Source organism: Pteropus medius, unplaced genomic scaffold (assembly GCF_902729225.1).
Source record: "Pteropus medius unplaced genomic scaffold, Ma_sr-lr_union100, whole genome shotgun sequence".
Classification (NCBI taxonomy): domain Eukaryota; kingdom Metazoa; phylum Chordata; class Mammalia; order Chiroptera; family Pteropodidae; genus Pteropus; species Pteropus medius.
Genome location: NW_024349804.1, coordinates 54667 through 66781, shown reverse-complemented (window position 1 = coordinate 66781; position 12115 = coordinate 54667). Strand labels below are relative to the sequence as shown.

The 12115-nt window shown below is 44.7% G+C and overlaps 1 pseudogene; it reads right to left on the bottom strand.

The window, feature by feature from the left end:
* Window positions 1-8632: 8632 nt before the first annotated feature.
* Window positions 8633-8748, bottom strand: LOC120582973 (uncharacterized; annotated as a pseudogene).
* Between the last annotated feature and the right edge of the window lie 3367 nt (window positions 8749-12115).

Genomic DNA, 12115 nt, shown 5'->3' with positions numbered 1-12115 from the left:
CTTCTGGCCACAGGGATTGGATCGGAATGGGCACATGACCCCAGCCAAGCTAATCAGGCCTAGCTAGAGTTAATTTTGCCTATTGGCGTGTGTGATCAGACAGAAGAGGGTATTTTTTTCACCAGATTTGGAGCTATTGGCAGCCGCCTTGCCACCACAAGGGCAGAACTGGTCTGAGACTAACACCATCATAGAATGAAACAAGAGATTGAAGTCAGGTCCTGAAGATGTCCCCATCTAGATTCACTTGTGTCTGAAGCAAGGATGTCTCCGGATTAATAAATAATGTTAATAAATTCCCTTTTCGCACCAGTTTAGGTTGGCTTTTTGTCACATGCTACCAAAAGAGTCTTGACAAGTCACCTCGGTTTTAATCATTTTTCTGAAATGTATTCCATATGTCATTTCCACCTTAAATAAAGGTTGTTAAACATAATTTGGCTTCTCTTTATGACTTGAACTTCTTGTGCAGTTGTGCCTAAGGGGCTGCTGTGGTGGGTCAGGCATTTACCTGCTGTACCTGTGAGAGTTCTGGCTTTCCTGGTTATCTTATCTCTGTGCTACCTCACAGCCGTAGGAGCAGGCTCTGGCTTCATCTTGGACATGCTGCTTCTAGTTTGCAGCGAGATTGGAAAGCAGTTAGCCAAAATACTGGAATTTGGCATCAAATAAAAGTAAACCCTTTCATGTGGCTGTAGAGGCTCTGGTATGGATAAATTGCTAGGGCTACACTTGATCATAGCCAAAAGGCTGAGAAGCGATTAATTGCAAGGGCTCTGTGACATTTTGGCTGTCCCAAAGTTTTTGTTTTTTGGGTTTTTTTTGGTATGTATTTGCTTTCTGTTTCTGAATTGTTCTGGATAGATGAGGTTTCCTGATGTTTCTGTTGGTTGAGATTTCTACTCTACAAAATTTTTACACTAAAGGATTGTGCAGCGTGAGCAAATGTGCTAGGGTTTGAAATGTCTTATTACTTAGCAAAATTATTCAGTTTCCTTCAAAGAAGGAACAGCAACCCACAGCAGTATTCTGAACCTCAGGCTGACCTTTAACTTGTTTTTCTTCTTTTCTAAAACAGCCCCTTTATTTTCAACCTCTAATAGCATACACTGACTTGCAAGGGGAGAAAAAAAAAGCAAGCATGCTTGTATCAGAGGGACCGGTTTTCTTAAGGCAGATGTGGAATCATTTGGGGCGAATATGAGTTGCCCGCTTCTGAACCTTCCTGCTAAGTGTATGTGCCCTGGAATACAGCAGAGCCACTTAAGCCTCATAAATAAGATGCTGGACTATTGGGTAAACGTGTGTAGGGCACGCAGCTTGCCGCCCTTGCTGAGCTGAGTGAAAACCCAAAGGGGCGTACTCCTCTGAGAAGCTGAAATGAAGACAATTGCGTTTAGAAAAAATATAAACCGATGTCTGGTTTTGAAATTACTAGGAAAGTGACAGCTCTGTGATTGATCTTGCAGAATAAGCAAAATCTGCTTTCTAAAATGGCTATTTTTTATTTTTATTTGTGCTCCCACTCGATGTGGACTCACATTACAGACATAAAATACCCAAGCACAAAACCATTATTTGGTTTTTTAATCAAGAGAGCAAGGACTTGGTTTTTCCTCGTCCCTGCCTTTGAAAGTTCGGTCTGCGGCTTTGGGGAACAAGTAAGGCAGTGGACCGAGATGCCCTCAAAACTCCTGTTTCTTCGCTAACTAAACACATGACTCCTTGGTCCATTTCGGCTCCCCATTAACTTTGCAACAGCTCTTGCCAAACACAGTGGTTTTCAGTGATGACGAGAGTAATTGCACTGAGCGGGTGTCAGAGAACTCAGTACAGCCAGTCCCCAAGGCCATGGCCTCCTGGATGTGTTTCCTGTCAAGGGACGAGAAAGACAAGGGAGGGCAGTTGCTTCTCTAGGCTCTAGAATGCTTAACACAATTACACAAACACTCTTAAGTGTCAGGGCTGAGTTGTGCCCCCTCAAAATTCATAGGTTGAAGTCCTAACTCGCAGAAGCTCAGATTGTGACTATTTGGAGACAGGGTCTTTAGAGAAGTGATTAAAATATGACGAGGGCATTAAGGTGGGCCCTAACCCAACGTGGCTGGCATTCTTCTAAGAAGAGGAGATTAAGACACAGACACGCATAGAAAGAAGACCACGTGGAGGCACAGGAAGAAGACAATCATCTATAAGCCAAGGAGAAAGGCCTCAGAAGAAACTAACCCTGGCAATAACCTTGATTTTGGGCTTCTAGCTTCTAGAACTGCGAGAAAATAAATTTCCATGGTTTCAACCACCCTGTCTGTGGTACTTTCTTAGAGCAGCCTTAGCAGCTACTACAGTAATTACACAGTAAACATCTGCTAGAGGTTATACACCATCTCATGTGACTATTTCTCTAAAACAAAATCCCTTTTCCTATAGGATCACGGCTTTAGCTTGAGGCTGAATTTCTTCCAAGGTTTACCCTGACTACCTTCCCATATTGCTCACCCCCTTGACCCTCCATTTTAGCCCAGCTAATCTACTAATGGCCCTCGAAATGCCACTGGAGCCTCCCGGCTCCTCTCCACCTCTCTGCCTACCTTCAGTCTTGTGGAATACCCTCTTTTCTTCTCGTCACTTGTCTAAACACTACAGTTCTTTCCAAGCCTATCTTAAATTTTTCCCCACCTTCAAGGCTGCCCTGACCTTGCTGGTTTGAAGGGATCACTTTCCCCTTTCGCTTCTTATTGGTTCATGCCACTCACTTGGCATCAAGTGGCATGGCTACTTGGGTGGCGATTTTATTACCAGTAGATGGCAACTCTCTCCCACCTTCAGCTCAGGCTAAGGTCTTAGGTATCACCCTTGTCTCCTCTCTCTCCCTCACACCTAACATTCAGTCTGGCAGGAAACCAATGGACTCTACCATCAAAATAACTCTTTACTCTGACTGCTTCCCATCCCCTCTAAAGGTATCACCATATCTAAGCCACCATCTTCTCTTGCTTGGATTATAAAAACAACCTCCCAACAGAACTCGGCTTCTATCCTTCTTGTTCATTGAGCCGAATTCTAAGATGGCCCTGTATACTCCCCTTCCCTGAATGTGGGCGGGACTTGTAAATGTGAGGGATGTCACACCTGTGATTAGGTTATTAATCGGTTGACTTTGAGGGATATCTTGGTTGTTCGTTACCTAACCAGGAGAGCCCTTCAAAGGGACTGGGTCTTTCCCAAAGGAAGAGATTTGAAGTGTAAAGAGAGATTTTCCTTCTGGCCTTGAAAAAGCAGCCATACTGTTAACTATCTGTGGAGGAGACGACATGGCAAGGACTTGAGAGTGGCCTCTAGTATCTAAGATCCATCCCCAGCCAACAGCTGGTAAGAAAATGGCATCTCAGTCCTGCTACCAAAAGGATCTGAATACTGCCAACAACAAGTGACCCTGGGAGAGGACCCTGAGCCTCAGATAAGATCAAAGTCCCAGTTGACATCTTGGTGAGACCCTGAGCAGAGGACCCAGCTAACCCATACCCAGACTACTGACCCAGGAAACCGAGACAATATTGTTTTTACTGCTAAGTTTGTGGAAATTAGTTATGCAGCATGGTTAACTGATATACCTCACTTCAGCCTATTTTCCACACACTAGTCAGAGTGATCCTGTTAGAACACAAGGCAGATGATGTCCCTCTTGCTCCCAGAAGCCTCTGGTGCCTCCTTTTGACTTTGCAATAAAAACGAAAGGCCCAGGACATCCTTCATGATCTGACCTCTCCCACCTCCGACCTCATGTCCTCTTCCTTTCTCTCCTGCTATTGCTGCTCCAGGCGTAAGGCCTCCCCACTACTCCTGCTCATTTTCTACTTCAAGGAGTTTGTTCTCGGCACCTCGAATTTCCTCCCACTAGATTTCCTCATGGCTCCTTCCATGACCTCCTTCAGATCTTTTCTCAGAGAGGCTCCCCGAACCTCCACATGGCAAACGGCAGCCCGTCCACACTGAGCCTGGCGCTCCGGATGCCTTTTACCCTCCTCTGGCACTGCTTGGTGTACATATTTATTGTGAACATTATTCTGTAATACTATGCATAGTTCGCTTGTTTTTCACATATATTATGTTTCCTTCTTTTCCTGTTTAAATATACGCTCCTCAAAAGGGGATCCATGTCCCCTTTGTTCTTTGATTTATCCCAACTCCTCAAACAGTACCCAGCAATCAATACCTGCTGAATGGAGGGATATCTGTGGGACTTTTAGCAGTGACATGCTTGCTATTTAGCCTCTCTGGAAAGCTGTTGATGTCTCACTGACATCCCCTCCACCTACCCTCGAGGTCACCTACTGACAGTTCCCAACAAGCATCTTGGGTCTGTGATGTGCACTCGTGGGGCAAGTCAGAATCGCCTAGGAGCTAACTCCAAGGAGCAGCCCCAACTAGTGCGGGGGGAAACACCCCAGCTTTCCTGCCCCTCCAGGGGAGGGAGCCCCAGTGGTGCGCAGCAGCAGCCCATATACTAACACTCCTTAACTGGCTTTCTTCTGTTCCCTGTTCCAGTTTCCCTTTCTCAGAGCACCTCCCAGATAAAGTACGTTGTCGGAAGCCAGCCGACCAAGTCAAACCGGGTACCTGAATGGGGGAGCGGGGACTGAGAAAAAAGAGAAGACAGACAGGGTGCAGGAGGGAGAACAGATCTCACAACTGTCTCTCCGAGTTTATTTCTTATCCTTCTTTTTATACATAATCTGTTCCTTTGAGTCTCCCAAGATAACATAATTAAAGTAACATCCTGAAGATCAAGGTACAATGGACACTTCCTTTGACACTCCCTTTGACACTCCCTTTATCTATACTTAATCTTCTTCTTCCTGGAATTCCACAGAACCAGCCTTTTCCTTTTTATGCAAGCAGGCCTCCCGAGATAATCCATGCACTCTTTTGAATTTGGGGAGCTTTATCTCCCTACAGTACATCTCCCTCAATCCTTGTTTTTGGGTCTGCCTTTAGCCTAAAGGAACCTAGGTTAAGCCAGTCCTTTGGTTTGAAGTATTACAGTTGCAAGCCACCTTCGTCAAAATAAGCTTTGGGATTAACCAGTAGATGAAACCTCAAGTATTTGCCCCTGAGGAGTAAGAGCTTCAGAACAAGAGGGCTATAAAGCTTTTAGCTCTTTAGGGCTATAAAGCTTTCTTGGGATGGGTTAAAGATGGAGTACCATCAAGGTAAGAAGGAGATCTAACAACTGCAATATTCTGATAGTCTGAGAGAAATCATCCATTTACCAATGACAAAACCATGTGGTCTAAATGTTAACATTCACTATTGAGGGCTAGAGGCATCTTTTCTTCTTATGGCATATTATTCTGATCAAAAGCTATAGCAGTTATGGATTTGCGATTAATTTTTACTAAGAGGAGGGACAATTTACTAATTCATCAAGGGCACTGGTGTTTGAAGAACTCTTTCGAAGTAGAGGCTTTGGGTGTAAGCACAGTTGGAAACCACTCGACTAATCCAACCTCCTCATTTTACACAGGAGGCATCTAAGGCCAGGGAAGGCCAAGGTCACTCAGCTGGGGGCGAAGGGCCAGGGCCAGAACCTGGGCTTCTAGCCTCCCAGTTCCATACTTTTGTCACTTCACACAGGAAGGAAATGACATATTTTGGAGAATATGGGATTGTTGTTTCATCAGGAGAATATTTTGATAGAGCCAAAATTTTCCTTAAAAAGCACAGTGAGTGAATTTTACCCATTAGGAGATGAATTAGCTGCAATGACAAACTGCTGAATATTTACAACATCAAATGAGCTTCTCTGTGGGAAACAGCTGCACAGCTTATGAAGAATAGTGCTAAGGACACATTCACTCGTCCCGGAAGCAGTGTTGTGTAATTACATGCCTGGCATGGTCCCTGGCACATAGTAGGCCCTTAGTGCCTAATTCTTTGACTTTGAACAAGTGACATGACCCCTCTCCAGACCTCTTTCTCCTGATGTGTAAAATGTGGGAAGGGAGAGTTCATGAGTTTCAAGTGGTGAGACCTAGTTTCAAGTTTTAACTTTGCCATGGGTGAGTCAATCCATCCTTCTGAGTCTCAGTTTCCACATCTGTAAATAGAGAATTGATTATAAGTTAAGATGCCTTTTAGCTCGAGAATTCTGAGCCTGATGGCCCAGATGTTCCCATACATTCCTTTCCAGCTCTCACAATCTCTGATTTTATTGGATTTGGAATTGATTTGTTTCTGAGATTGATTTTCTTTTAACCTAAGTGAAAAGAAAATGACACCACCCCTTTGGTAGGTCAGGCTAATCCCAAGCAAGCAACTCAGAGATGAGCAAAGAAGTGTCAAGGAGACAAATAGAAGCAGGGCAGGCACGGCAGGGGGCGTTCCAAATCCTGCTTCCTTTCAGCCAAAGGTGATCCTTGCGCAATTACTCTCATGTGTGTGATAGCAACGTAGGAAAGGAGAACCAGCAGCCTTGCTCTGACGAACCCAGGAAAGGTTATGAGCAAGAGGTTTGTTAAAATATAGATTTCCCCAAAGCCTCGTTCTTAGATTTCTTTTGAAAAAAGCAGACTGTCCGAGGAGGTATCTTCTACCTGACCAATACCTTCTAGAACTCTTAGCGGGATGTCATGTCACCACCCTGACCTGGCCTCTCTCAAGGTGGGTGCTCCTGGGCAGAAACCAGAAACATACAAACATACAGTAAATCTTGCACTATGATTTAATTCTCGATCTGGTTTACAATGTCTCTCTCTCTCTCGCTCGCTCTCTCTCTGTAAGAGGGTATGGTAGTAAAGCAATGTGATTAAATTCTGTTTTAATCAGAACGTTTAGAAGTATATACACCCAAATGACCAGGCACCTGGGACCGCCAGATCCCAATGATGCCACTCCTGGAGAAATAATTTTTAGAATTTTCCTCTGAGTCGAAAGGTACAGTCTTTGGAATTTCCTTAATGGTATAGAAATGAGGCCTTTTAGGAGTGAATTTGAGTTTTAGAAGTAGTCTTAAGTCATTCAGAACAAGGCTATGGATAAGATCAGTTCTCTGGCTCTTTAAAAACAGGCAGAAAAATCCTGCCTGATAAATGTGGAAAGAATGAGAGAATTAGAAGGTCGTAATTTTGTAATTCCTAGGGAAATAATTGATTCAGGCAATGGTCATTAACAGATGAACTCATCAGGGGAAAGAGTGGTAGAGAACTTGACCATAGAGGGATCGGGCTGTCGCTACCTGAACCAATGATCAATCTGAGCATCACTGAATGTAGGATATTCAGTGTGTCTTCTGATTTGAAGCAATAGGCAGCTCATAGTACTATCAGAATGTATTCCTGTCACAAATGCCACTTGTGCCCCTAAAGCTATCTTCTATTTACGGAAATTATAGACGGATAGGGGAAAAAGTAAAATTGCTTAAATGAGACCACAAGGAAGCAAAGAAATAAATTCAAAATGTGGGTCATTTTACAGGATAACTGACCCAATTGCTGCAAGTTAGTGGTGTGAAATAAAGATGGCAGAGGGAGTATTTAAGAATAAAAGAGAATTAAAAAAAAAAAAAAGATTAAAAGAGAATGAAGAGACATTACAGCCAAATGTAATGTACGGATCTTTTTTTAACAAACTAACCATAAAAGGAACACTTTTGAGACAATTGGGAGATTTGCTTATGGACTAGGCACAAGACAATATCAAAGATTTATTCTTAATTTTGTTAGGCGCAATCGCACTTTATGGTTATGTGGAAACAGTGTCGATATGTGTTAGAGCTGCATATCGAAATGACTTGCTGTCCTGGGTTTGCTTTGAGATACATCGGTCAAGAACAAAAAGCAAAGGGAACTTTTAAATGAATAAAGAGAAAGTAAATGTCACAGAATCTTGATAATTCTTGCATCTGGGTGATGGGGATATGGAGGTCTGTCGTACTAGTGTCCCCATTTTTGTTTGAAATTTAAAAAATAAGCAGTGGGAAGAAAAGTGGTGGTGACTTTTAAAAGCTGGTCATTGTGATGACAGGTGTCAGACCACAGGCTCTCTATGGTCCCTTTCATGTCGGTTAATGCACACATTTCTCCACAAGGGAAGGAGGAGAAGAAGAAGGTACATCTACATATATATCTACATATATGGGGCTGTAATGGTCTCCAGAATATCTTTTTAGTGATAAAGCAAGAAAGAGAAAAATGGGCTTAGAATGCAACTATTTGGGTAAAAACAAAAGGGGATTAGGGATGGAGGAAAAATATACCTTTCTCTGGAAGGACACCAAAGAAATCAGTGGTTGCTTCAGAAGAGAGAACTCAATGGCTGGGACAGAGTAAAAGGGAAATTCACTGATACAGCAAATACCCTTTTGTATTTTTCGAATTTTGGACAATTTGCATGTATTACCTATTTTAAAATTATAATTTCAAAGAAAAACAACCAGAAAAAGAGCAATGAATTTATTTCTCTCTTTTAAGAAGGGCATTTCTAGTCTAGAGCAGGTCTTAAGCCTTGAAGGATTTTAGGTTTAGGAGGTATCCACCTCATTCATACCTCTCTTCCTCAGGAACTACCTCCAACACACTTATGTGAGTGGGATGAACTGTTTCAATGGATATGAGAATCTACTCTTTTTTTTTTATGCCTACAGCACCTGGTCTTCCTAGGTGGTCTGCCATCCAAGTACTAACCAGGCCTGACCCTGCTTAGCTTCCGAGATCAGACATCAGGCTTGTTCAGGGTGGCATGGCCGTAGACCATGGACCGTGGCTCCACTGGGGTGCCAACCCAGGACCTTCTGTGTATAAAGCAGACATGCTAACCGCTACACTATGGGACCACGTCTGAGAATCTATTCGTTAACCTATGGATTGGAATCTGGATCCAGGATAGATGTTGAAAGCAAGATGTTAAACTAGACCATCTGAGTTCAAATTCCAGTGCTACCATCCAGAGCTGTGTGATCTTAAACAAGTTACTTATCCCTTCTGTTTCTTGGTTTCTTTATTAGAAAACAATGCCATCTATCACGAAGAGTTATCATGAGGATTATGTTTGTCCATGCAGGAAAACGATGCCTGGCACCTGTTCACTGCTTTGCACACGTTGGTGGTTACTATCATTGGGCCAGGGCTGGGGATAGTAATGCTCAGATGATCCTTTCCAATTATAGAGATAGTTCATAAAAATGGAAGTTGAAAAGAGGTTAATGAAAACAAAGATGCTATTTTCAGAGGCTTGGACAGAGTTAAGGGAACCATTAAGGGATGATGAGGCACCCAGAGACCAGTAATAGCAGGATGCCAGAAGGGCAAGGGGAGGAAGTGGAGTTAGTGGGAATCTGATGAGCTCTGTAGGGAATGAGGCCACCTTACCTGGCACTGTAGCTGTAGGGCGAGGAAGCAGTTGCTGACGAACCAAGATTTGGCGGGGAGAGAGTAGAAGTAATAGCACCTTCTCTCTCCTCCAACTCCCGGATTTCTCGCTGGTAACTTCCTATTCCTGATGGTGATTTCCCAGCACTCAGTTTCCACTGCTTGAAGTCAAAGGGCAGAGGAACCCAGCAGGTTCCAGGTCCCAGAAGCACTGAATATGGATCTGGAAGGGTAAATCCAGAATTAGCAGCATCCTCCATGCCCTTCCCACAAAGACTGGTCTTAACTGAGGAATCCAGGGCAACATCATGAAAGCAGTATATGTTCCCTGAGCCACAGCAACTGGGAAAGAAAGACATAGCTGTTAGTTCTCACTCACAATTTCATATGCGTCCTACGTCAGCCTGGGGCCACATGACTACTTTGGGCCAATGGACTGGGAGCAGAGATGACATGTGTCACTTACTGGCCAACCAGTTAAGAGCTAGTAAATGTCCTTTATCTTGCTCTTCCTCTCATATAGTGACACAGGACTCCAGAGGCCACAGTTTCCAGACAGTGCAGCATCAGGATGGAGGAAGAATGCTCAGCCTGCATCAGGTTTCACCTGAGAAGAAACACTTTGTTGGGGTGAGCCTCTGAGATTTGGGGATGCACATGTTACAGCAGCAGAGCCTGTCACATCCTGACTAATGCAGGGGATGACCCAGCCTGGAGATGCCCCAGGCTGTGCAGAAAAAGTTCCTGCTGAGACTTGAAAACATATTGGAAATAGTTTAAAAGAAAAAAATCACCCCGTGGACCTCTATCCTTGGGGGCTGTTGGAAGCTGACTCTGTTTCCTGAGGGTCCTACCTGTGTCATCTTCTGAGTGAATGGGTCTGGTGGAAGGACAGGTTGGGCGCAGCGAGTGGGGAGACTAGACTGAAGGTGCGAATCGGGAGGTGAACCAGAGTCTGAGGCAACAGGGGAGGAAGGGACGAGAGAGGAGATGGGAGGGGCATTTCCACAGTATTGTCAGCCTGGCAGAGGCTCTAATGAGAAATGATGCATTTCAGCGGTGCAGCATTTTTCTTTTAAGGAGCCGAGGTGCTGAGGTAAGCATTGTACCCTTTAAAGATCTGTTTGTATTGTGAACATCAAAGGGTAAGGAGGACCCTTTTCTGAAATTTAAATGTAAGGTTTTATCTCTCCACGTCTTGTCGGTGTTTTAAATGAATACCCAGAACATTACAGAATTCACGAAGGAAGCAAAAGCCCAAGTAGATGAGCTGCTCCCCAGAGGGAGCAGGCCCTGGGGCAAGTACGAGGGCTGAGCACCCACCCTGGGCCCAGTGGTCAGCATGAGGGCAGCTTAACCCACCTCAGGTCAGGGCTTGGAGCCCCACCTTGGTCTCCCTAGACTCCAGGCTCTGACCCAACATAGATAGAGGTTAGGACCCAGAGATAGAATCCAGCCAGAGGAGGACCCACCACCTCAGTCGGCCTTGGCCTAGACCTGGAGGCTGAGGTCCTGGGTGCAATCTCACAGGTATGGGCAGTAAGAGATGGCCAAGTGAGGTGAGGCTGAACGAAGGCACCCAGAGAGGAAAGTTTCAGCTGAGCGTGAGAGCTGGACTCTCTGGGAGGATGGGCGGCTAAGATGGCAGGTCCCCCCGTCTCCTAAGTTGGACGTCTTGAGCACTGCCATGGCCCGCACTCTACCACGCGTTATGTCTCCTCACGTCATGTCATTTACTATTCCCGCTGCTAAGTGCCTCACTCTCTTCTGACTTCTCAGTTCAAATCCCTGAAGAGGGAATTTGATGGCCCAGCTCACCATTTTTGCACAGGACGCTGGCCAGCCCACCGATTGGCTGTGCTCGGGTCAGCTGATCACGGCTGGCCCAATCAGCTGCTCTGAGGGTGGAACACTGGCCGGAAACGGGCCAGAAAGTTTAATGGCCAAGCGCGAGGAGAGGATTGTGGACGTTTTAGCCCCGCCCCCATTCTTTATATGGACTATTGATGTTTCTCAATTTTATTTTAGATGTAACTTCCACTCCTTCCTAATCAGATTGTCCCACTAATTCTCTCCAATGCTGAAACTCTGAAGCCTCCATGGGTTTTACAAATTAAGACACGGCCACCTAGGAACTGGCCACTCAACTGAGCTGTGGGTTGAACCCTCCCTGGTAAAAAAAAAAAAAAAGGCTGTGAATAGGAGGCCAGTGATGTGTTTGACAGGGTTAGTGCCTCAAGCTTTCGGTGAAAAAAAAATTTTTTTTAAGGGTTACAAAAAAGCTTGCTTGGAAAATATGGAAAGCACAAAGAAAGAAAATAAAAGCCACAGGAAATCCCAGCACTCAGAGATAATCGCTCCTTACATTTAGGTGTGTGTGTGTGTGTGTGTGTGTGTGTGCGCGCGCGCGCGCGCGCACGCGCGCCCCTGAGTCTACAGTTAGAGGGAAATATTTCTTCTCTATAATAAGAATATTGTTCTATATATGCTGCTTTTTACAACCTGCTTTTTTCGCGTTATCGCGGAACATTTTTATGTGCTGTTAAATATGCTGCTCCAGCCTCTTGTTAGTGTCAAGCCAGCCTTCAGAGAAGGGGCTTCCTGCCCTGCTGAGCTGCCTTTTCAGCCCTCCTCTCCCCAAGACACTTAGTTGTGAAAGGCATCGATTTACAGGTAAATCTAAAATCACCTTGCTTCCCAATACAAAATTTCAGCTAATCCTGTGGGACAGCTGTCCTGTGGGGCCTGGG